Source organism: Danio rerio, chromosome 6, assembly GCF_052040795.2.
Source record: "Danio rerio strain M-AB ecotype USA chromosome 6, GRCz13ab, whole genome shotgun sequence".
In the NCBI taxonomy this organism is placed as follows: Eukaryota; Metazoa; Chordata; class Actinopteri; order Cypriniformes; family Danionidae; genus Danio; species Danio rerio.
The window spans coordinates 26984834-27010805 of record NC_141026.1 but is presented as its reverse complement, the minus strand read 5'-3'; the positions used below and the strand labels follow the sequence as shown (position 1 = coordinate 27010805).

The window sequence follows — 25972 nt, the reverse complement described above, 5'->3', positions numbered from 1 at the left end:
AATGACTAGAGTAATATTTTTATTTAAAACTACATAAGTAATAAAGTAATAAATAAAGTAATAAATAAATATTTATAAATGAAGTATTTAAGTATTTAACTTTTTTTTTACATTTAATAAATGAACAGAATAGTTCTGTTTAAATTATTAAACAAAATTAATAATAATAATAATAATAATAATAATAATAATAATAATAATAATAATAATAATAATAATAAAACTGATCCCAAACCTTTGACCGGTAGTTTACATCAGTCAGAATTAAAATGTTTAAAACTAAATAAATGTATCATATTTTAAGTAAGATAACTTTATAATTTCCATGTTTTTGTTTGATAACTTTTGCTGCAGAAGTGGGACTAGATGTACCAACTGTGAGTTTCTCCCCACAGTCCAAAGACATGCGCTAAAGGTGAACTGAATAAAACAATATTGTCCGTAGTGTATGAGTGTGTGTGAATTAGTGTGTATGGGTGTTTCCCACACTGTAAAACCCTAAATGTTAGGGCAACTTAAACCGTTTGAGTAATCTGATAGTGAAACTAATTAAGTTCAAAAACTAATCCTAATGTGAACTTAATGCATTTGAGTAAATGAAGCAACTTTGAGCACAGTAAAAAACAATAAATGAAGAGAACTCAAACCAACTGAGAACTGTAAAACTCAATAAGTTAAGGCAACTCAAACCATTTAAGGGAAACTGATTGCTACAAATCATTTGAGTTAAAAAAAACTAATATGAGAACTGTGAACTTACTCTATTTAAGTTGAAGTATATAAGGTGTTTATTTACTCATTACCTTTAACACTGAGTTCAAAACTCTTTTCAAATGAGTAGAATAAACGTTCAGTCAATTTTGAGTTACCTACTCTCATTTCATTTGATAAAGTTGACTTTTGGTTTTTACAGTGTAACATTGGTTGCAGCTAGAATGGCATTCGCTGCATAAAACATATGCTGGAATAGTTGCCAGGTTCATTCCGCTGTGGCGACCTCTGAAATAGAGACTAAGCCGAAGGTAAATGAATGAATGAAATGAATATTCATTTATTTTACGGTTTTAATTTATATAAGTCAAAAGTGAACAATATGTATATAAATTAATGTATGCACACGTTCATTTGTGTGTATTAATAAATATAAAATAATGAACATTTTATCAAGATTTACAGATCACCTGAAAGCCAACTGAAATATCATTCAGTATAACAGTGTGTCAATGTTCTGTATATCAATATTTGGACACTTTTTTTTTTTTTACAAAACTTTAAACTTTTGCTCATATTCATGCTAAACTACTGCATTGTTTTGAGTTTTCACACTGCTGCTTGGATGTTGATGGACAATAACGGATGCTTTAATAAACCTTTGAAATATCCTGCATCTGATGGAGGATCCTTGTTTGCATGTGTAGTTGAACGTAATGATCAGTCACGTTGCATTATTTTTACATTTGATGGTAAGAGAATTAGGCTTTATTGGCAGGTGTGTTTACTCTTGCAGCTGTGTTTCCTTGCTGATCATCTCTAAAACTACACATGATCGTATTCCCTTGGTAAAGTCCCCTCCTCCACCTGGCTTTAGCCACCTTTGACACCTGCGAATGGGGCAAGCCCTTTGAGACATGAGGCTCTGACCTCGGTCTGTATGGCCTTAGCGCAGTGAATTAAGGAGGAGGCAGAGTGAGGGAGTGAGTACATTTTCTGGTTAAGTGATGTCTTAAGGCCAGCGCTATACATGCTGCGGATGGGTACTGTAATATGGCACAGATTAAGCTTCTGTACAGAGGTGTAATTGGCTGGGGGGATTCAGCTCAGCCCTTGCTGTGTGGCCTTCTTTAGATACTCAGATCAAAAGTCATTCGCTATCTGACCCTGACTGGAGACTCATACCGACTTTCTCTCTCACCCTCTTCAAATGATTTCCTGTGAAATTCTCGCCTTCTGATGTCGACTTTAAAGCCGGCTCCGGTAAATTTAAAGGAATGTACGTGAATCTCTCCTCTCAGCTACTGTATCTTTAATTTGTCTATAAAAGTTGTAATATTCACCTGAAGCGAACAAGTCTGAAAGGAGCAGGGCTTTGGAGAATAAAAGACGCAGCCACCCTCATTAGGCTCTAATACGATAAAAGGAACTCGGAAAAGTGTGAGATAATAAGCATAATGTAGAATAATAGATTGTGCCCTGAATCTGCATGTGTACAGCGCATCATTTATTGTTGAGTATGGCTGCATTAAAATTCCTCATCCAGATTTCATTTACACTGTAAAAAGACACATTTAGCAACATGATTTTAGTACATTACGTGCAATTTCCCTCAGCTTAAATCTGCTTAACATTTATATGCATTTAGACTTCATTATGATAATTTGATATTTTAACTCAATGGCCGGAGGCTGGATTATGTGCGCTGTCTCTTTTATAATGTTAATGTCTGCCTTTGAAAATAAAGCATGTAGCCATCGATTTTTTTCAGAGCTTATCTTTGTAAGCCTTCGGTTTAATCTTGTTTTGGTCTCGTTCTCCTTTCCAAGCGTTACATGCGCCGGGCGGGTAGAACATGAAACATGCTACTGATAAGATAACATCAATGCTTTGCTGATGCTCTGCCATTTTTACAGTCCTAAATGCCACTTTCACAGATCTGCTCATGATCATATGGAGAGAGAAAGGGAAAAAAGAAGGGGAGAAAGGAAAAAAAAAAGCTAGCGCGGAATCAGAGAGACAGATTAGTGCCTCTCTGGTACTTCAGTGTATCAGGACAGGGATTACCGTGCCAACAGCTGCGCCCGCCGGTCCCCTGACTGAGAAGAATTACAAGTATTATCACCTAGATCATTAAAGCAGGGTTCAGCGATTGCCGAATGGCTTCAATCAATTCATCCACAGATAACACGCTAGCAGCCGGACCCCCTGCATGAGAACTTGACTTAATTGGCCAATAAGTGGTAAGGAAGGGCGCATGCTATTTGATCAAATTACTAGGGACCTGGCGAAAGGGATTACTGTTCTTCAGGGGAAAGAAAGAAGAGAAGAAGCGAGAAGCGGAGAGGGAGGAGGAGGGGTCGCGGCGGGTCAGGGCTACCGGAAGGAGGGCCTGTCTTCGGCTAAAAGCGAGGCGCTTGAAAAATGTTGGCCCACTTGGCGGTGGAGCGAGGAAGCGAGAGGAGGAGTAGAGGAGAGGAGAGGGGGATCCAGGTCATTCTTTTGCTTGGGGAGATGGACTCATTCATCATCACCCCCTTGGCCTGGTTTCTGCCTGGAGATGGCTGTAAACTAACAACTTCCACATGCTCCTGGCTTTCCTTCATTATGTTTCCTGCTTTGTGGTAGATTGAGCCACGGACATTTCATATACAGTCATTATCTGCATTTACAGGCAGTATTGCTTATGCAAGATCTATTAGGATTTCTTGCATTGGGGTGACTGCAAAGGAAAAACTAAATAATTATAACTATATAGATAATTGGCATATTGTAGTACATATGCAGGTGAAAATTACAGGTAACATTAATACGATTTGCAATGGGTTAAACACTTCTACCTAAATCTATTTTTTATTCATGGTTACTGTAAACAAAAAGCATAGATAACTCTTCAGCATGCTTCTGTTATTAACATTGGTTAACTGCATTGGTCAATATGAACTTACAATATTTGTAAAGCATTTAGAAATTTTTGTTTCTTTTTTTACATGTATGTTTAGTTAACTATTATGTATCTATTTTCATTTTGAATTGGTCTTCGATAATATATTTTTGTTTTCATTTTAATTTTGGTAACACCTTGTGTCTTTGTAATACATTCCAACAATAAATGTGTAACATCATGAAACTAAGGCCGAATCCTAATTCTACCCTTTAGCCTTACTCTTAACCCTACCCCTCGTTTTGTGTGTTCTTGTGAAGGGGTAGGGGTGTCCCAATTCTCTTAGCTTGAAAGCGTAGGGTAAAGGGGAACCCCTTTACCCCTATACATACCCTTTCAAATGGAGATTTTTTAGGACCACACTTGAAACCAAGGAGTAAGAAAATATTCCAGAATACACCAGCTACAGTGTAGTAAGGAGTGCAAGTAAGGAGATGCACAAATTAGTATTTTTTGTCATTATAAATTTTTACAACAAGCAAATGTTTAATACATTCATAATAGCGTTCGTGTTTTACCATCATTAAAAAATTACGAAAAAAGAAAAAAATATATATGCTAAATCCTAATAACTCCTGTATATTAGTCCCACAACTTTGACTTGATGACACTGGAATCCTCTGTCAGGAAACTTTAGTGGCTGGAAATTAGCTTTTTACAGTGTCTGCTATAATGTTGTTTTTTGTTTGTTTAAATAGATGAATATGGCCACTGTGTGAATGCACAGTACAGTTATGATCTTATTGCCAAATTATATCATTATGATAACATGATATCGTTACCTTCAGTGATTTCCTGAAGGTAAATACCAAAAAATAACACAACTGAAATGACCACAGTACAACAGTCACCATCATCGATCTTATATGAAGCAAGAGATCGCGATGACATACTGTATGACGACGTGTGTATAGGTGTTGTACTGGTGTCCCATTTCTTAGGGGCCAATTTTTAAGACCTTCCCCTTCACAAGGGGTAGGGGTACAAAAATAGATTTGTGATTGGGCCTAAGTGTAAACCTAACCCTAAAAACCATAGGGAAAATTATAATAACATTGTAAAAAGGATGTCTTAAAAGTGTATTGATAATTTTAGGTTAAATGAAAAATGTTTCATAAGTCAATGTTGTTTTATTTCAAGTATTTCGAGTTTTGGTTAACCATAATACTACTGATGCAAACTATCAACCACAACTGCATATTTAATAACTAAAATTCACAATAGTTGCTATATCAAAATATTGTAAAATGCTGTAAAAATATTGATTTTAAATATATTGCTTGTTATGCTCCCCAAATATTAAATGCTACCAAAAAGTCACTATCCTGGATTGTAAATAAGCTGAGTCTTAATAACAATAACATAACAACATACCGATCTTAGGACACATGCTCCATTTTTTGCACTGTTTACTTTTGTTCCTTCCATAGTTGCCTGCTATTGCTTTAAATTTCCTGCCCAACTCTCATGATAATTCCGGGCTGCGAAGCGGGAATGTGTTAGTCATGGATGCTAAAGCGCTACGAACATTAATTCTGTCTTTGAAACCCACCTGCACAGAGAGGAGAGCTGAGCAGCGCATCTGTAATGCTAGCAAAATGAGCAGCCCTCTAGGGGGCCCGGCGTTAGAGCCAAATACTGGCCAGAATTAGAATCTCTGCCTCTGTGGCTATTCATAATGTCATTAACATAAAGGCAATTAAATGAGTTTTTAACCCTCAACCTCTTTTTGTTATTAATGAACATTGGACGTAAGGGAAGCGCAAGCGAGACCGTGGCGGTAATTATCTCCTCATCAGAGAGCTGAAACAGGCTTAAATAGGAAAGCAAAACAGATGATTATTGGAAGTGTTTGTAGCAGGGCGGGCTCTTGGGGTTGTGGCGAGGGGGGCTTCTTTAATTTAATCACATGACATGGAACCAGGAGGATTAATTAGATGGGCTCTTCCCCTCACTGGGCACAGTGGTGCCAGCCTGAAAAACTGGCATCCTAGGATGCAAATAGAGATCTCTTCTCAGTCAGATTGTCACAGTGATTATTATGAACGACGCAGACCTGTCTGCGCACCGCGGATATCCACTGAAAAATACACACTCCATCTGTGAGGAATTTTACACAGCACAAGGGAGCATGTGCTGTTTACTTACCGCTATATCAGCTTTTATCTGTTTATTAACCAGCAGTTAGCCAAGAAGATATCATGAATAATGACTTACATATGTTAAAACTTTGTAAATATTCTGTTGAGGAGGGGTCATGGATAATAATGTGGGTGCAATTCCATATTTCTATGAATTTGAAGGTAAAATAATTACGCAACTTTCACAATGAGGGATCAAACTGAACATGCACGTGACACGAATGATAAACTGTTTCTCCTTTAGCACCTTTGTGCGACACACAGGAGAAACTGCTTTATTTTTCTCAGCGATCCAGAACATTAATCATAGCCATTAGTGTGTTAGGGTGTGTGAGTGTACTGTGCATCGACGTGCAAGCGTATGTCCTTGAGTTCCGGTGCGCGAACGGGTCTGCCATATAAACAAGCAATGACAGAGTTACAGTTTATCAACAAAAACTGGATGCATTTTATCAAGTGGCGAATCGATCCGAGCTCAAAGACAAAGCACCGTGTTATCCTTACAGCTCTTCAGGCCACAGGGGTTTAACGCGAGAGCCAAGACACCACCAACAAGAAAACACTTGAGCTAAAACACAGCTCTCCCTCCTCCTCTTTCCTCGCTGTTTTCTCTCCCTTACCTCATGCTCCCCAGACAGTGTGCTTGGAGGTCACAGGTCATCATCACTGTGTTCTTGAGGTCTGCAAACAACTCATTACCGAGCCAGTGGTCTCATCGGGGCACAGGCTCTTGGGAAAATGATGTGGCGGTGTAGCATGCGGCTGCCCCGTTGAGTTTTTGGTCGGTCCTAAGGGAAGACCTCACTGTTTTTATGTGCCTCCCTCATGTTTAATCAATAATTAACTCATGTCAACCCGCAGTTTACACACATGCACATGCTAGGTGAATATAAAAAGGGGGGTTGAGGAAGTACAAGATGACAGCTTCAACCAGCTGATTTGTTTTTGGTAAGAAGAAAATAGCGAGAAATGCTAAAAAAGGATGTTTTTATTTATTTCTTATATATAAAATGGACTGTTTAAATACATTTTGAATAAACACTATGCCGGATTTTGAAACAAAACAAAATGAAATGCAGAACTGCGGATGTGGTTTCCAAATTGAAAACAAGTCCATGGTTGTGGAGAGTGTGATATTTCACAGTTCTATCAACTGCTAACTAAGCTGTCAAACGAGTAGAATCGGCTCTATCTTACCCGACAAACAATACACAAATGAGCTATGGGCAATTTGCTGTGATTATGCGTGCAAATGGGTAGACTTGTTTTTAATTTGCTTTCCTTCGACAGAGTGTTAAAAAAGATTATCCCCTCATGTCCGCACCTCACTCTTATAGCCAAGAGCATTATTTGCTATGTGACAACAGAGAAAAGAAACGTGTAACAAAAATTGTGAGAGAGAGAGAATAGGAGAGAAGAGAGAGAGAGCAAGAAAGAGATGTTAAGATGTTTGAAACAAATTTGTCAAAGAACAAAGGGAGAACGTCACAAGTATGTGCCTGCTATGAGGTTGTCCTACAGCCAAAAAGTGGTCTGCTGGAGTCCCCCTCTCAAACAGAGACCTGACAGAGGATAAATCTGTCTGGTCCAAGGTCAACCTGGAGTGAAAAGCCCCTCTGAACCTCGTGACCCCCGGTACATCCTGACATCTCTATTGCAGCCACAGGGACCCATTCTCACTTATACTCATACTATAGTGTGTATTTTTCTTAATACAGTTGCTCAGATTTGACTGGTTAATTTAACATGTTAATGACTATAGTCTATATGTTAGATAGTCTACATGTTAATGACTATATTTTATTATTACATTATAACTAATATGATTAAAAAAATCCATTGGTATTTAACCATTTGATTATGTACTTTTAATGTAACATAAAATATATTTAAAGTACTTGCATTTAAGTCAGGGGTCACCAATCCTGGTCCTGGAGGGCCGGTGTCCCTGCAGGGTTAAGCTCCATCTTGCCTCAACACACCTGCCTGGATGTTTCAAGTATACCTTGTAAGACCTTGATAAGCTTGTTCAGGTGTGTTTGATTAGGGTTGGAGCTAAAATCTGCTGGACACCGGCCCTCCAGGAACAAGTTTGGTGACCACTGCTTTAAGTGATTCCAATGTTAACTTTACTCCAAATGTAACCAAATCCCTCAGCTCTAACAAATAACCATGACCCAGCTTTCACTCCTAACAAAACCTTATATTACGACTTTATTTTACAGTTCTGCTCTGCTTGTATTTACTATATACTTGCAACTTGCAGTCATTGTTTAAACTTAGTAATAATGGTAACACTTTATTTTAAGGTCTCTTTAAGCATGTTACATGTACTTACTTTAGTAATTACACTTGATTATAATTTTCATGCAACTAACCACAAATAAACATTTTAACCCTAGCTATAAAGTAAGTACATGTAATTAAGAAATATTACTCAATAGTTAAATTAATTGTGACACTGTAAAAAGACAACTTCAAACCCCAAATCAGAAAAATTTGGGACAGTAACTAGTGAAAGTAGTGATTTCTAAATTTACTTTGACTTGTATTTCATTGTAGACAATGCAACAAATACTATTTATTGTCTTCCTCATGAATTATTAATTATTATTATCTTTGTTTGTTTGTTTAATTGCAAGAGTGAAGCACGAAAAAACTAAGGAAAAGCCGAAAAAAACGCAAAAGAAGCAAATGATTGTTTCAGCAACCTAAAACATGAACAAACTGCCATGTTTAACTGTTATCATCACCTTTTGGACTATTATGAACTCGGAAAGAAGGTTTTACTTTCTAACAAGAGGTTACATGTGCAGGTGAGTATTAAAGATAAGATACAGATGAGAGGTTTGCACTAACTGTGGCAATATGTTGTGCGTTGATTTTGAAGCCAAATAAGGACCTATTGTATGATCTGTCTAGTTTCTCTACCATAAGTACACTTTTGGCAAACGCAAGCCTGATAAATCTAACCCATATTGGACTGTACTGTACCACTCAGTGGAAACAGTCTATAATAGATGAATGACAATTCTTGAAGCAGTGCCACCTGAGGGACTGGAGATCACAGTAGTTCAGATTAGCATTGTGCCTTTGTTCTATACACACTGAAATTCCATCAAATTCTTTAAATCTTTTAATTATGTTATGCTCTGTTGAAGGTGAAATATCCAATTGTCTTCCTATCTTTCTTTAAGGGACATTGTTTTAAAACATTTCAATGATATACTCACGTATTGGTTGGCAACTAGCAAACATCAGCCCATCTTTGCTCCTAAAGGACTAGACCAGGGGTCACCAATCTCGGTCCTGGAGGGCCGGTGTCCCTGCAGGGTTTAGCTCCAGCTTGCCTCAACACACCTGCCTGGATGTTTCAAGTATACCTAGCAAGACCTTGATTAGCTTGTTCAAGTGTGTTTAAATAGGGTTGGAGCTAAAATCTGCTGGACATCGGCCCTCCAGGAACAAGTTTGGTGACCACTGGACTAGACCTTTATTTAGATGGATGGCCTTTTATGGCCTTCATTCCATCATATTTCATCCACAATTTAACAAAACACAACACAACAGCTTCGATTATGGCACTCTCTATCTTACAGTTGTTGATTAAGTTAAATGCTACATTTGATGTTGCTGTCGGTTGGCTAATCTCCTTGTATGATTCGTAGTGACACTTCAAATGTGGGCAGGAAAATGTGCTAGTGTGAAAATGATTTTTTAGGCCACTGGGTCCTTATGGCTTGTTCCGATAAACAAGTTTTTGATACCTGATTGGCATTTAATTTTAGAATTTGTGTGCTAGTAGGCAGTACGGTCACCTACTGTACTGTGTGTGACCAAAATCTAATTTTTGATTTGTGGGAGCACCCTCACTGGTCTGAGGTCTGTGGCTTAGATGTACGTAATTGACTGTCTATGTGTGATTAATGGTAAGGACTTAAACATGCACATCTTGGACGTTCTGACCCAGAAGTGAAAGGCAATTTTGGCTCAGAGGGTCATCTCAGGAGAAGCACTTATCTCTTACTTACACCTAACTCTACATTAGAAAGGAGAGGAAAGAGTTGAAAGGAAAAGAGCAGTAGACACGGGCACCAAGAGACAGTGACTGTGGGAGATTTCATTCAGCACAATGCCTTACCAACACACCAACCCTGAAGATATTTAAAGGCATTCCATTTATTATCCTTTCACTGGGCCTTCAATAGGGTCAAGTCTGTTAATTTTTTTTTTTTTTTTAAATAACATCAGTACTACTGTATAAGGAGCACAATATAATTAAATGAGTAGTTTATACTAAAAAAATAAGAAAACAAAACATATCCTTGATGTTACAAGCTTTTTAATGGCACATAAACATGAGATTGAGCTTTCTATCACAGAAAGTGTGTTAAAATACACTTATGATAAAAAAAATCTATTTTTGTAAGCTCTGTTTGGACAGAACTGTGTGTAGGTATGGTGTGCCTACTATTGGAGTGATATGAAGAGTTTAGATGCAAAAACCTCTAAATGCCGTTTGATATTTTTTCAGACTCTTGTGTGTAGGCTCAGAAATGTTACTTTGATGGGGACAAATAAGTTATTTTCATTGCCTTTAAAGTAAAATACTTGAACATAAATATAGGAGGCTAAGAAAAATGCTAATTTTAGCACAAAATTCCAGATGGCATTTAGAGGTTTTTGCATCTGAACGCTTTCAAACAAAGTTTTCTTCAAAGCTTGAATAGACTCCACCGCAAATACATCAAATAAACTTAATTGGTATTTTTGACTAGTCACATTATTTCAGCTTTATCCGTATCTCTATCACTGCTGGCTGTTTATATGACATAATGCACGAGAAGCAGACATGCACGTCGGAGCGGTGGGCAGAGAGAAGCAGCTCATTTGGATTTAAAGCCACAGGCCACAAAACAGTTACATTGTCCTCAGACACCAAAATGGGCAGATTCTACAATATATAATAAATAACCTGATGGGTATTTTGAGCTGAAACTTTACAGACACATTCTGGAGACACCAAAGTCTTATCTTACATCTTGTAAGATACGTTTTGAATGGTAATTGTGTACTGGTGTCAGCAAACAGCTGATACATCTATGTTCTCCATAATTACTGCATGCAAAAGATAATGTAATTGAATCAAGGTAACTCAAACACTTTCGAACAAAGCATGTCTAACATGTCTTCCTACCTTTATTTAATTCTCTCAAACCATTAAATGTAATAACATCATGCATTCTAGTAGCACGAGTGTCACACAATCACATCACGTGTCACACATTCACCATATAAGATGTGTATTTCACTCTGATGAATGCACTTCAAATAAAATTATTTTAATCAAAGACAAATTAATTTAAGTAAAATATTAAAATAACAAATTATTTATTAATTACAAGAACACTAGATATTTTAAATAATTGAAACACGTAAAGAAACAATCCTATTTTAGTAGAATACAAAATTAAGTATAAATAATAAATAATATCAAATAATAATAGTAAACTTATTTAATTTTTTCTTCTATTTAACATTTGGTGATGTCTTTTGACTAATCTAATAAATGTTATAAACGATTCAGACAAATCAATTAAATGTCACAAACTACTATGCACTGACATTTAAATGAATCAGGTTGCGCAGTGCAGTTGTAGATGTACAGTGCTCAGTATATAAGTACACCCCTCACAAATCTATCTTTTAAATTCATATTTTTAATAGGAAACTATACAATATTATATTTGTAGATTAGTCCGTACTCAAGGCAAATCTGGAGCTTATCTAACAAAATAACTTACGATAACTGTCTAAAAACTAGTACAGCCAAATGTATATGTTATAGAAAAATATTAAATACAAATTTTTAAAAAGAGGAAAAATCAAGAGAAGCAAAAAAGAAATAAAAGAAAAATTCAGTTGAATTTGTTTTGCAATATTTAGCTTGAATTTTTATTGTTTTTATCTTTCTTTTTTTTTTTGATGACCAAGATATTGTTTTAATAAATATACCTGTTTAATAAATCTGTTTTGTTTAAATGCACCAAATACATTGCATATATTCATTGAGAAATTGATAAAAAATATTATTTTTTAAAGTGTACTCAATTATGCTGAGCACTGTATGTACTTTGTAAAAATAAATTAAAATTAATTAAAACTTGCATGTAGAGTTCTAGAAATACTTCTGTAATTAATCTGTTAGACTGATTAACCAATCATTAAACTCACGCCATTAAATCTGTCTCTAGCCATTTGTGACAAGTGAATAGTGCGAAAATAATGTTCAGTTTTGGGAGAACTATTCCCTTTAAAGAATGTAAAACTGAAACAGGTTAAGATGTTATTATCAATGTTTGTCTTTAGGATATCTATACATTATGTGCTCCAAAACAGAGACAAAATTCACATTTAGAAGATATAAACATTCAAAGCTGCCTAAATGGATCAATGATTTCACCTTATACTTTAGTTTAGATTTTCAGACCAATCAAACTCTCAGTATCTGACATGTACAGTCCCCTTCAAGATGCTTCTCATTTGATGCACTTGGCTTAAAGGATATTGCCAGTTTTTTTTTTTCTTTTTCTTTTTTTTTTAGGGGAGGAGCTACTACAGTATATGTTCCAACCTGTCTCCATGTTTCAGTTTAGTATACGATAGAATAATGCACATTTCTAAGCACTTAATGGGATATTTAACCAACTGTTTTGCAATAAAGTATTAGTTCAGTGATTGCATAATCAGTTTAAACTTACTGTATTACATATATTAAAAAATATTCTAGAACTGAATGGATGTTACCATATCTATACTGACAAAAAAGTTCAAAGCAAAAAACATCTATATAGTTAACTTTTTAATGCGTTCTTCTAATTCTTATGCCATTCAACGAGATTAACAACTGTGCATGGGTACAGCTGTTGTTTTACTGGACAGAGAAGAGGAGACAGTCTCCACAGCAATCACATGTTCTCAGTGTGATCTACAAGCAGCCACCCTGTGCGAGAGAGTACGGCCTACATCAATCACTCTGCCACCAGAGCTGCCCACCAACCACTGGCCAGATTAATGACAAGAGTCTGCTTAACACCCTTAATGAAGGTTTTTAATCAACTCCCACCTCTTTTCCTCCAACCATTCTGACCAACAGCTTAAACCCAACCTGAACCAAGAAAAATGACCGCTGTTGCCAGTGCAGAACCTAATTTTACTAAGCTCAATGTGTTCTTGGATCAATATCTTTGTTGATTCTGAAACAATATTCCAATGAATTATTCCCATTTAAAAAACTACACAAAAACAAAACAATTGTTGGCATAATTTACTTATGACATACAATCTCACTCATTATTTGCAGAGATGGCAAAAGTACACAGATCCTTTACTCAAGTAGATATACAGGTATACATGTTTAAAAAAAAAAAAAAAAAAACTGAAGTACTGATTACATTTTTGTACTCGAGTAAAAGTAAACAAATATGACCTGAAACATGTACTAAAAAAAGTAAAAAAGTACCCATTACTACTACATCTTTTAGTTTCACTAGGAAGGTAACTATCCAGTTTCGCCCACAGTTCAAAGACGCACGATTACCTGGAGATTATTAATCGTTTGCGCCCATCCGGGAGTCTCTGTACATTTGCGGGAGACTCCCGAAACTTACGGGAGACTTGGGATGTCTGGAATGACCTCCCGCCCTACTCATAATTTTCTCTTCATATAGCCGTATGCCTATTATATATTCATAAAATACTGTGATATAGCGGGGCTCGGATCTTATCGATTTCTCGCTACAATCAACCCGCTCCAAAGTTTGTTGTAATCGGGCCGAGACCACCTCATTCAGGGGACCTCGGGCCGATTGTTTTGGCGCAGATCCGAGTGCGATTGCTGGATTTACATATGCAAAACTAACCGCGCTAACTCTGCAAACAAGACAGGTTCCGAAAGAAAAGTCTAGGTGTGAAAGCACCCTTACATATCACACTGAATTCTGTTCAAAATGTTTTTTTTTTTTTTTTTTGCATAAATAAATACTTATCGTATTTGACTGCAACCTTTTTTGTTTGTTTGTTTTGCATTAGGCTAAAGCTGCTGTTGTCTTCTAAGAGCAGCTCACATACATAACCTGTATTTAAAGTGTTTATTTTTTCAGGGCACTGTGGATATTTTATTTAATGGATAAACATTAATTCTGTTAATACACATATTCTATGCTAAAAGCAACATACAAAGGCGTGACTACAACCTACAAAACATGTGCAAGATCTTTTTTTCATGCGATAAATTCATAATCTTTTGTATTATATTTTTTTCATGAATTATTTAGTATAATATACAGTATAGTTACTTTTGTTATTGTAAAATATTTGTAAAAACAAAATAAAAATATTAATTGATGACAACAGTATAGGCCTATATGTAAAATCATATAGTCAATAAAAAACTGTAAAACAGCATACATGATGTACTGTGAAATGCGAACTCATCAGAAATAAATTGCAACGTGTGAAGTTTTTATAAAATATTTGATTGTTTTAGCTTTTTTTTCACATGGTATTAGATTAGAATACCAGAGAAAGCTTAGACTAGCCTAAATAACGTACATGATAATTAAAAAGAAGCACACTGCAGGATGCAGGCATGCAATGATGAAAAATAGATTGATTAGCTTGATAAGGTGCTCAAATTGCGCAATGACAAGAAAATAATATAGATCGCGCCACAAAACACATGAAAGTGAAAGTAACAAGCCTGGTTTAAAAATGTAACGGTGCATTTACATGGGGCTTCAGTGTCAATGCTTGACAGAGGGCGTGTCTGAAGTTGGGGCTGACGCGATAGTCATAGCAGCGTTAGCCATTGAAATTATTCAGTAATCGCCTACTGTCTGAGGTGGTGTATTAGCATATAGTAATCTGATTGGCTGGCGCTTCCGTCAGCACTTTAAAAGTTGAGAAATTCCTAACTTCTGCAGTGAGCAACATTACTGAAGCGGTGCTGACGAATCCACAATGCAGTTCGGCAACGACTGATGTCACCCATTCAAAGTGAAAGGGAAGTGTTGACGCTGATGCCTAGTATGAATGGAACATAAGGAGTAGAAAGTAAAAAATCTGTCACAAAATATATAGTGAAGTACTGATACCAGAAAAAAAAAACTTATGTGACAAAGTATTTCCCATCTCGGGTTATTTAAATTGTAATATACTTTATTTTAGGCAAATTAAACCCAAGAGCAAAAATAATTTTTAACCAATGAATGCCCAGCCATATATTTACTATTATAACTATTTATTTTAATAATTTATTTTAATGATTTTCAAAATTAACAACACATTTAAAAATGCTTACTGATCTCAGAACTAGCAGTTATGACTGAGTAAAACAACAAACATCAATGTTGTTAAAGAATACCAAGACCCAAACCATAAGTGCTAACCTAAATATGAAGTCATGCGAAATCTCAAAAAAGTATCCGAAACTTTGTTTTATCTTCAAACTAATAATAAAACACCTCAGATTACTTTAATAGTCAACATTTTATCCTCTTAATGCATTCCTAGCAAAGCATGCTGGGAACTAAATGCCCACTACCCAGGTAGTTTCACCAACACAATTTTATCATGTTGTACAAAACATAAAAAGATTAAGTTAACTTATTTATTTATTTATTTATTTATTTTTGTGGTCTAAACATAAAACAAATTAATTTTCCATGGTCATATCACCCTGCAGCCTAAGACCGGTTACTCACTGAAGCTAAGCAGGGCTGAGCCTGGTCATTATCTAGATGGGCCAGCACATTGGAAAACTAGGTTGCTGTTGGAAGTGGTGTTAGTAAGGCCAACAGGGGGCGCTCAGCCTATGGTCTGTGTGAGTTCTAATGCCCCAGTAAAAGTGAAGGGAACACCATATTGTAAGATGGCGCCATCTTTTGGATAAGAAGTTAAACCGAGGTCCTGACAAAAAAATTTCCATGGCATTTCTCGTAAAAAGTAGGGGTATAACCTCGGTGTCCTGGCCAAATTCCCTCCATAGGCCTGAGCATGGCCTCCCAATTATCCCCATCCACCGAACTGGCTCTATCACTGTCACTCCACTCCACCTACAGCTGGTGAGTGGTAAGCACACTGGCGCTATTGTTCTGTGGCTGCTGTCACATCATCCAAGTGGACGCTGCACACTGGTGGTGGTGTGGAGAGATTCCCCCTGCCCTCAAGATTGTGAATCACTTTGGGTGTATGGCCATACACAATAAATGTGCTATATAAATACACACATTACATTTCGAAAATGTCAAGAATTGTGTTGTTATAGTTTATTTGGAGCAAGTAGTTTAAAAAAAAAAACAGTAAAAATGGCTCCTTTAGTCTATAGATTTAAAGGACACAGCTACAGTTTATGTCAAATGTAGACTTACAATCAGGCTTAGGTGCCTCAAGATTGTTGTTATTCACCTACTGTATCATTTAGGTTTAGAGGTATAGTTATTAAGCTTAGATTACATTTTTCAGAAATGAGTACTGTTGCATACCAGGAGAATAATCAACATATGTTAACCCAGGAACTAATTGCAAAATCATGACATGCACTGCCAGTCACAGCAATCGCTCTTTCATTCAGCCGTGAAGTCTGTTTGAGTTGCCAAGTATCACCAGAATGAAAGAAAACATACTTACAGTCAGGTCAATGAACAAGACAGGTCAGTATAAAGAAAAATGGGCTAATTTGAATTAGCAGCCACATTCTTGCCTGCACAGAAAGTCAACAGTTCTCCACTGTGATATAAAAGCCCTCAGCAAAACTTCATAGTCTGAAGACTGATGATATCATGGGGACAAGAAAGGAGTTCCTGTCTTCAGAAGGATGGTGACTGTCTCAGGGCGTCCTTGGCCTATGCTTGAAGGTTCTTACTAGAGCAGGGTTGTAATGTAGCATGACCTACCAAGCCCACCCACAAGCACTGCCTGTCTTGAAGAGCCTGGCCAGACCCCCACACAAGCAGACAGTGCCCTGTTTGAGCCCAAGGGCAGTGCGCATTAATGCAGTACTAATTAGCCAAAGCAGTAGCCATCCAATTATACATGCTTCAATCAAATCTCAGAGGTCAAAAGGCATTCACGGCTCTGTCCACTTCAAGCCCAAATAGAATTAAAGTGACAATACACACAAAAAATAATAAAAGCCGGCTTTCATACTTCAAATGCTTTTAAAAATGTTATTTGAATATATTTGAATGAGTTTATATTTAGAAGCAGGAACGCTCTGAATTTTAGAGTTGGAAGGGACTGTGGCTCTACTATTGGAGAAAGCATTATGGTTAAGTGTGCTTTTCATAATCGAGCACATTACAGTCTTCACATCTATTGACTTTCTGTCAGATTAGTACAACAGTGAGTCAATGTTCACAGATGCCATGGAACTGAATCAATAGATATCAAAATAAATATTTACATTTATATTTATTTCATACATGTATATGTATTTCCACTGATTCATTCAAAATGACTCTTCATAACTGGTTTCTTGGATTATTGATTTACTTGATTCCTTATTTTTTAAGCTTTTTTATGCTATGCTTCAATGAAGATGCACAACGAATCTGCTTTGAATTATTTTGGAACTAAATTTAAGGGATGCAGCTAGTGATACACACATGGACAATTTTACATGGTTGCGACTGGTTGGCACTGCAACTCACAGCAAAAAGGTTGCTGGTTCGAGTCCTAGCTGGACCAGGAGGCATTTCTGCATGGAGTTTGCATGTTCTCCCTGTGTCTACATGGGTTTCCTCCAGGTGCTCCAGTTTCCCTGACAGTCCAAAGACATGCAGTTTAGGTGAATTGGATGAACTGAATTGAGTACTTAGATCTTTTTTACTTATTTCAAGTATAAATATCTAAAAACTTTTAAATCATGAAGCATTTTCTAGACAAGCATTAAATATTGTCTTGTTTAATGAAATAATAAGTCAAAATAAAGTAGGTTTTACCATAAAACAAGCAAAATAATCTGCCAGTGGGGTTAGGAAAATAATCTTATATAAAAAGGAAAAAACAAGATTATTTAGCTTACCCCACTGGCAGATTATTTAGCTTGTTTTCAGGAAAACTCACTTAATTTTAATTCATTATTTTTGAAAACAAGGCAAAATGTTTAACTTGTCTAGAAAATGCTTCTTGATTTAAGTGTTTTTAGATATTTGGCCTAGAAACAAGACAAAAACTCTTAGTAAGAAAAGCTTTTTTGCAGTGCTGGGGGTTCACAAGTTAGTGTACTTTCAGTGCTGGGTTGTGGTTGGAATAAAACCAACCCAGGCTAGTTGGAACTCACACTGCTTTTGGGGGGTTTTATTTTACCTGGTTTCTGAAACTGTCCTCTGCCAGACTCAAATCACAGTCTACTTTGCTCTGCCTTTCTAGTTTGTTGCTTTTCATGGTGAGCTACAAAGCAAACCAGTCACAACAACAAATCCTTCCATATGGAGGTAATCGGTCAGTCGTACCGCCCTGTAGCATTTGTTTTACACAAAAAATGCAACCACATGTACCTACGAGCAAACATTTCTCAGATCTCAAAAATGTACACCAAGGCACATTTTCCCAATCAGCCTGTGTTGCAAAAACATGTGGCAGAATGTGGCAGGGTCTATGTTGAAGGAAAATGAGTGTGTGAGTGAGTGTAGCACAAAATATAAATAACAAAAACTCAAAGACAATACATACTGTTGTGTGAAAAAGTGTTTGCCCTTAACAGATTTCTAATTTATTGTATCTTTGTCACACTTGAATGATTTAGATCAAATAGTCAAATATAACACAGGTAAACACTTCATGCAGTGTTTACCCCTAAACCTAATAATTGTATCTAATAAACATTAAATCTGCCTTGTAGACTTAAAAAGGCCACACTCCTGCTACAAAAGCTGTCCCAAAAACCATAACAATTCCTCCTACCTTTAGCTGACATCTTTACACGTGCTGTGTTCAGTCTTTCACAGTTTCTGGCCTTCATCTAGACAACTTGCTGCTGATGAGTTTTAGTCTGTAAAATAATGTTTGTCAAAAAATTAAAGGTGCTGTATAGTTTTTGACTCTTCTAAAGAATAAAAATACAATAACACGTTTGCAGATATTTAAGAAACATGCTAAATGAAAATTCTTGTTTATCTGAAAAACAATGCTAAGGTCAGATATTCTGCTTCGAAAATGCGAGTTACGAGTCTTTGTTTTGTTTCTTTTAACCCACACACTGTCAGTTTGACCAGTTATCAGGGATGTCCAGATCCGAGTTGACATCAGAATTATTATCCCCTTTGAATTATTTCAACATTTTTTTAAAGTATTTCCCAAATGATGTTTAACACAGCAAGGCCTTTTTTACAGTATGTTTGATAATATTTTTTTTTTTCTTCTGGAGAAAGTTTTATTTGTTTTATTTCGGCTAGAATAAAAGCAGTTTTTAATTTTTTTTAAACACCATTTTACGGTCAACATTATAAGCTAAAAAATTATTTATAAAATAAATTTTTCAATAATCTACAGAACAAACCACAGTTTTACAATAATTTACTCTAACCTGTCTAATTAACCTAGTTAAGCCTTTAAATGTCACTTTAAGCTGTTCAGAAGTGTCTTGAAAAATATCTAGTCAAATATTATTTACTGTCATCATGGCAAAGATAAAATAAATCAGTTATTAGAAATGAGTTTTTAAAACTATTTTGTTTAGAAATGTATTGAAAAAATCTCCTCTCCGTTAAACAGAAATTGGGTCAAAAAATAAACAGGAGGCTAATAATTCTGACTTCAACTCTCTCTCTCTCTCTCTCTCTCTCTCTCTCTCTCTCTCTCTCTCTCTCTCTCTCTCTCTCTCTCTCTATATATATATATATATATATATATATATATATATATATATATATATATATATATATATATATATATATATATATATGTGTATAAAGTTGAAGTCAGAATTATTAGCCTCCTGTTTATTTTTTGCCCCAATTTCTGTTGTGGTGGCACAAAGTCACACAGAAACAGCAATGCGTGCATGGCATCTCTTGGTTATGCTATTGGTTAAATGCTGGCAAGTAGATCACGGAAGCAGCTTGAAGCGGAAAGCGCTAGTATGTCTGCAGTCTGGAGATATTATAAAGTTGATGACAACAACATTGCCATAGCAAACTGTGAGATATGTAAACTTGCATGCCGGGTATTTTAAGTTAATTTTAATTTAAGTTTATTACTTGACTGTTCAAGCTACCTCAAAGAAGTGCTCTGTTTGTTACCAGAGTTGTTGAATCTTAAAATAAGGTGAATTAAATAAAAAAATAAGGACCTTCCTGGATCTGTTTCTACGCTTTTCTGTATTCCCTTTTTATTTATTAATAAGTATCGGATCGGGTTTTGATATCGTTAGATACTCAAAATCAAATGACTCTGACTCAGACTCGAGGGCATAAAAACCTGATTGTGACCTTATCAATTATATTTCAGCACCCCAGGTTGCCTTGGTGTGAATCATTTTATCAGAAAAGCTCTTAGAGTATGTGTCTGAGACTGAAATGCGACCTCCGGTGGACTCTGAAAAGTGAGACGCAGATCCAGGGTTCCAGTTCCACATTGATGGTTATTAATTAGCAAACAAAATAAATATTATGAACTTAAAATTTAGGTGGGTTACATTGTAACCCCGTATCTCAACAACACACTATGTGGAAAAAATTAGCAGTGATGAGCAGTTTGGCAGTTTGCACCAGACGCAAAACCACATAAATTTAAATACAGTCATTCAGTCACAGAATATATGTGCACTTACTGCAGTTTACAATAATTAAGACATATTAAACCTCTTTAACATTATTAAATGCACATGCTGAATCACTCAAATGTGTTTAGATCTAAAGTTAAATTTAAAGGGCACCTATAATGAAAATCATCTTTTTAAGCTGTTTGGACAGAACTGTGTAGGTGTAGAGTTACCACAGTCATATTGGGGCGATATAAACACAACAAGTCTCTTTTTTTTTAATGTCCTGACATTAAAATAGCATCCAAATCCCTCCCATTTTGAGGCCGACCGCAACTTTGCGTAGGAGTGCGGTTTCCCCGCCCAACGAATTGATTGACAGCTGCATATTAACATGTCTCCGTAGTAACACGTATAATCATATCAACAAGACAGGACATGCGCAAAGCAAACAGGAATAAAAGATCTGTTCAGTTTGCTACGATTATCAATTATCATCAAATGTGATCAAGAGTTTTACAAACTTTAAATGTTTTAAAACAGTGCACATTTGTAATGAATTGCAGCGATTTACTTCAGTTTTACTTCATCACCACAGCCGCGTGTCAATAACAATTATAACAATATAAAAGAAGATGCTTTAATCCCAGTTTGTGGACATTAAATATGATTAATTTATTATTTAACACAACAGATATCCAAACAGCAGTGGATATTAATGTGTATGACTTTGTGTATTCAAAAACAGTGCAAAGCTAAATGCGCAGCGCTGTGTGTGTGTGGATCTGCGTGCGTGCGTGTGTGTGTGTGAACTTTGAAATGACATTGTGTGTGACTCTTAGTTGCAGCTCCAACATATGCATCCTATAAACAATAGTAAAGTTCTTACTGTGGTATTTCTCACAAACGTCTGCTTCCTTCATGTCTGTCTGTTGCCTGTTGCCTGTTGCATGTCACAAATATTTTTTGTTTATTTAGCGCAAAGATTTGTTTCAAAACTATTTCAATTCAAACAAATAAATGAACAGAAACGCACCATTCACACGGGGCTTCAGCGTCAACGCTTGACTGAGGGCGTGCCTGAAGTTGGGGCTGATGCGATCGTCATAGCAGCGTCAGCCAATGAAATTAGTCAGCAATAGGCCACTGTCTGAGCTGGTGTATTTGCATACAGCGATCTGATTGGCTGATGCTTCCACATCGGATCCACAATGCAGTTCAGCAACGCCTGACGTCACCCATTCAAAGTGAATAAAATGGTCGTGCCCAACTGAGTCTGGTTCTCAAGGTTTTTTTTCTTCACTCCCATCAGGTGAAGTTTTTTTTCCCTCTCCGCTGTCGCCACTGCCTCGCATGGTTCAGGATTGGTAGAGCTACGCATCGATGAATTTGCTCTTCAGTGTTTGAACTCTCAGTAATGATTAAATCACACTGAACTGAGCTAAACTGAACTGAACTGAACTTAAACACTAAAACCTGAACCACACTGTTCCAGTTACTATGACCATTTATGTGAAGCTGCTTTGACACAATCTACATTGTAAAAGCGCTATACAAATAAAGCTAAATTGAATTGAATTGAATTCAAAGTGAATGGGAAGCGTTGAAGCTGACGCTCCTTGTGAATGGGGAGTGTGGTCAAAAAACTGAGTTATATCCAAATACACGTGCTATTGCCCATATGGTCCTAAACCTGGCAAGTGGGAAAATCTAAGCATGTTTTTAATAAAACAAATATAAATATGCATATAATAAATACGACTACTAATAACAACATTATACAAAAGCAAATTGTCATGAATAAAGTAAAAAAGCCCCCCGAGATGAAGTAGGCAAGAAAGCAGTAGTTTTTATGTTTTTGTAGAAAATAATAATTTTTATAATATAATAAAGAAATTTGCGTAATTCTGTTTAAGCGGGGCTCACAACTAACGGGTTCTGCGCTGGACTTTAAACCTGATCTCAGCTGGTCTACTGTGAAATCTATTTTAGTTCCTCAAAATAGCAATGCGCCAACAATGCGCCTTAACAAACCTCCTTTCTTAGACCAGAAAGCTTATGGGCGCACATATGAGCGCAAATGCATTTGCTATTTAAACAGCGTGGTGCAAAACGTCAAAATGTTGCGTGTATGATAGGGCCTATAATAAATAATCTGATGGGTGTTTTGAGCTGAAACTTTAGACACATTCTGGAGACACAAAAGACTTATATTAAATCTGGAAAAAGGAGTAAACTAGGTGCCCTTTAAAACGGTTTATTTTTAAGATCTGAGGTAAATTATCTGCTGCTGCTTTCAGTATTATGGCAATAAATGTCATGTAAATTGACATTCAAACTCACATGATTAGCATTTAACACTAAATAAAGCACATGATGTGTACCTGAGGTGATAATTGTCAGTTATCTGTTGTTCAACTGCAAGAAATAGAAGCCGTCTGTAAATTATAAATTTCAGGTGTTAGCTAAGACAAAAACTCCTTTTAATATGAAAAATATTCCTTCTGTCGAGTGCTGTTGCTTTTATTTAGAACACAACTCAAATCTGCCTTCAGACTCGATAGTTAGGCACACTTCTGTTGATCTCATAATATGTTTTGAAGATTGAAATGCCAGATTAACACCAATTACAGGAAGATGTGAAATTGCTTTCTAATTTTGATCAGGCTTCTGCTTCAAACTTCTTTTTTTTTTTTTTTTTGTGCTATTATTAAATATGCTTAACAAGTAAATTCATGTTAAAAATGTATATAGACAAAGGTTATTATAGTTAACGAAAACTAATGAGAAATAATTGTCGTTAACTGAAATAAAAATCAAAACGACTAACTGAAACTGTATTGTGTACATACAAAACTACCTGAAACTAACTAAAATAGAGCAAAAATCTTCTTTGTTTTTATATTTGTAAATGTATTTAATACATTATTTTACTGTAAGCCTTTTAGAAGTAAATCTAAGTCGCGCTGCAGATGTTTGACCAGTACGGCACCTCAGAGTCTGTAATCCAGTTGCTATTGGCCAGATAGAGCCGGTTCTCTTCCAGTCATCCTCGCTGTTGCTCCCACAACAAAAACGATGAGGGGACATGATAGCAGCACGGTGACAGCATTAAATACAGACACTTAAAACTATTACTTTAACTCATTTGTGCCAAAAATGGGTTTTAATTCTGTATCGCAATCGTGAACTAATCTTTTTAACCGGATCTTTTAAGTGTACCGGTTGAACGAGTTCACCAAAACAAACTGAATCATTCGAAACGATTTGCGTCTTCAGTAAGCACTTATCCACAAACTACTTAACAAGCCTAATACCCCCCTCTGACTAATATAAATACATACTCTCATTCAGTTATTAGAACAGTAACGTTACACTGACTAAGATCAAATTGGAGAAGCTGTGAACCGATAGTATCTACTGTGCAAGCGTGATTCAGTGAGCCAAACACAAACAGAAAATGACAGTATGCTGTTACTGAACTAAACTTAAACTTTTGGTAGATGATAATATTCATGTATCCTCTGATTACAGGTTCCCCTTCGGTTGGGGAACTCCAGTGCTATAGGAGGATTTGATCTAGAAAATCCACGTATGGGAGGATTCGGTTCAGAAGCCGCTTATCTGAAAGAGTATTGAACGGGCCAATGAAAGCAATGAACGGGCCAATGAAAGCAAACGCCCTCCTTTTCGCTTCAGAGACTTTCTGATCGAGTCGATGAGGGTTCCTCCTGTTGTGATCCAGCGATACCGAGCGAACGAGAGCATTCTCCCGGTCCAGAGTGTGTACAACACAGCGGCAGACGGTCGAGCTGGGTTTTCTCCCTCGCCTGGCGTTCTTTGGGTCCGGTCCTCTAGAGCAGTGCGTATAAAGTTGCAACTTCACAAAGAGAGCAACACAGTCGTGCAGCACGTCCTTTTCAGGATGGCGCTCCGACTGTGCGTTTCTGGATGCTGTGGTTTTCTGTCCTCGGATGATGGGCACGGGCACTGTGTTACATGCTCCAGCATGTTAATGCGCTGCTCGCGGGCAGTTCATGTCTTCATTACGATGCCATGACTGTTGCGCAGTAAAGATTGCGGCTAGCCTTTGCAAAAGGGCAAACCACCCCAGTTGTCCCTTGCTCTGCAGCGGGCACTCGGGCAGATCTGAGGGTTTCAGCGAGAGATAATCCATCGCCCACGGGCCCGCAGACCTCTCGCTCCTCCAAGCACTCCATTTAAGCTTCGAGCGGGGGAAGCGATCAGTCTAACAGATGGTAGCCCTTACGCTCGATGACACCGGAGACCAGACGTCCACCGTGGCATCGGAGGGTGGGCTTTCATTGTCCGATGTTGATCCAGACCTGCTTGCCTCCTTCAGGCAGGTGAGCGATGCCAAACGGATCCGGAAACGGACATGTTAGCTGTGCTTTCCCAGGCTGCTTCGGCCGTGGGTTGGAGATGGTTTATCCCCCAGCTCCGCGGCCGGACTGACTAGAGGGGCGTTCCCTTCTTCCAGAAGGTGCACAGTAGGCTCACGCGGACTTGAAGGGCACTTTTTTCTGCTTGTGCTGCGTGTCCCTCCACCCTCACCACTCTTGATGGTAAGGCAGCCAGGGGGTATGTGGCGATTCCTCAGGTTGAGTGCGCGATGGCGGTCAATCCGCGCAGCGCCTCTTCTTGGTGGGGTCCGCCTTGTCTCCCATCCAAAGCCTGTAAGTTATCTGCTAGGTTAAGTTAAGAGCTTACAAGGCTACGGGCCAGGCTGCTTCCGCCTTGCATGCGATAGCCACCTACCAGCGCTACCAAGCGCAGGCGCTGGCCAAGCTGCATGAGGTTGGGTCCAACCCAGGCTTATGAGCTTCACACCACAGCCGACTAAGTTCTTGAGACTACTAAGTCCGCTGCATGTGCGTTGGGGAGGACGATGTCCACACTAGTGGTCCAGGAGCACCACCCCTGACTAAAACTTGGCTGATATGCGCGAAGTTGACAAAGTCCGCTTTCTTGACTTCCCCCATATCCCAAGCTGGCCTGTTCGGCGAAACCGTCTGCGAATTCACCCAGGAATTCGGGGCGGTGAGAGAGCAGTCTAATGGGTGATGTCACCTTCGGCGGGACCGTAAGTCCGCTCCGCCCGCCGTACCATCCATATCTGCTCGTCTCTGGGACAGGTCATCTGGAGAAGAGGAAACTTGCTCTTACCCCGCTGGAGGGCAGGGCCCCATTTCCAACGGCACTTTTTACTGCCATGAAATGAAAGGGCACTTTTCCACTTCCCTGGATGTGACAGCCCGAAATCTGCCACAGACACTGTGCTCTCTAGCTCGCAGGTTTGGTGCGCTCTGCCAGTGGCTCACGAGAGCTGGGGGGACGGTTTCCTTCCCCCAGCCCTCGAGCCCCCATTCTGGAGTCAGGGTGCGGTGCCAC

The 25972-nt window shown here is 37.6% G+C and overlaps 1 long non-coding RNA gene across 10 annotated transcripts in view; it reads right to left on the bottom strand.

The window, feature by feature from the left end:
- LOC137490211 (uncharacterized) overlaps window positions 1-25972 on the bottom strand; it is a 178065-nt gene that overhangs the window by 126448 nt on the left and 25645 nt on the right. For 2 of the 10 annotated variants that reach the window (XR_015493651.1, XR_015493660.1), the window contains exons 5-6: window positions 18763-18850; window positions 17508-17617 (exon numbers count right to left, since the gene is read on the bottom strand). The exons of 1 other annotated variant lie outside the window; for it this stretch is intronic. This is a non-coding gene — a long non-coding RNA (uncharacterized LOC137490211). Of the gene's footprint in view, window positions 1-13212; window positions 14624-14663; window positions 14881-17507; window positions 17618-18762; window positions 18851-21449; window positions 21504-25972 lie in introns of those variants that run through there. 7 more of the 10 variants (XR_015493653.1, XR_015493661.1, XR_015493652.1 and 4 more) reach the window with 6 other exon arrangements.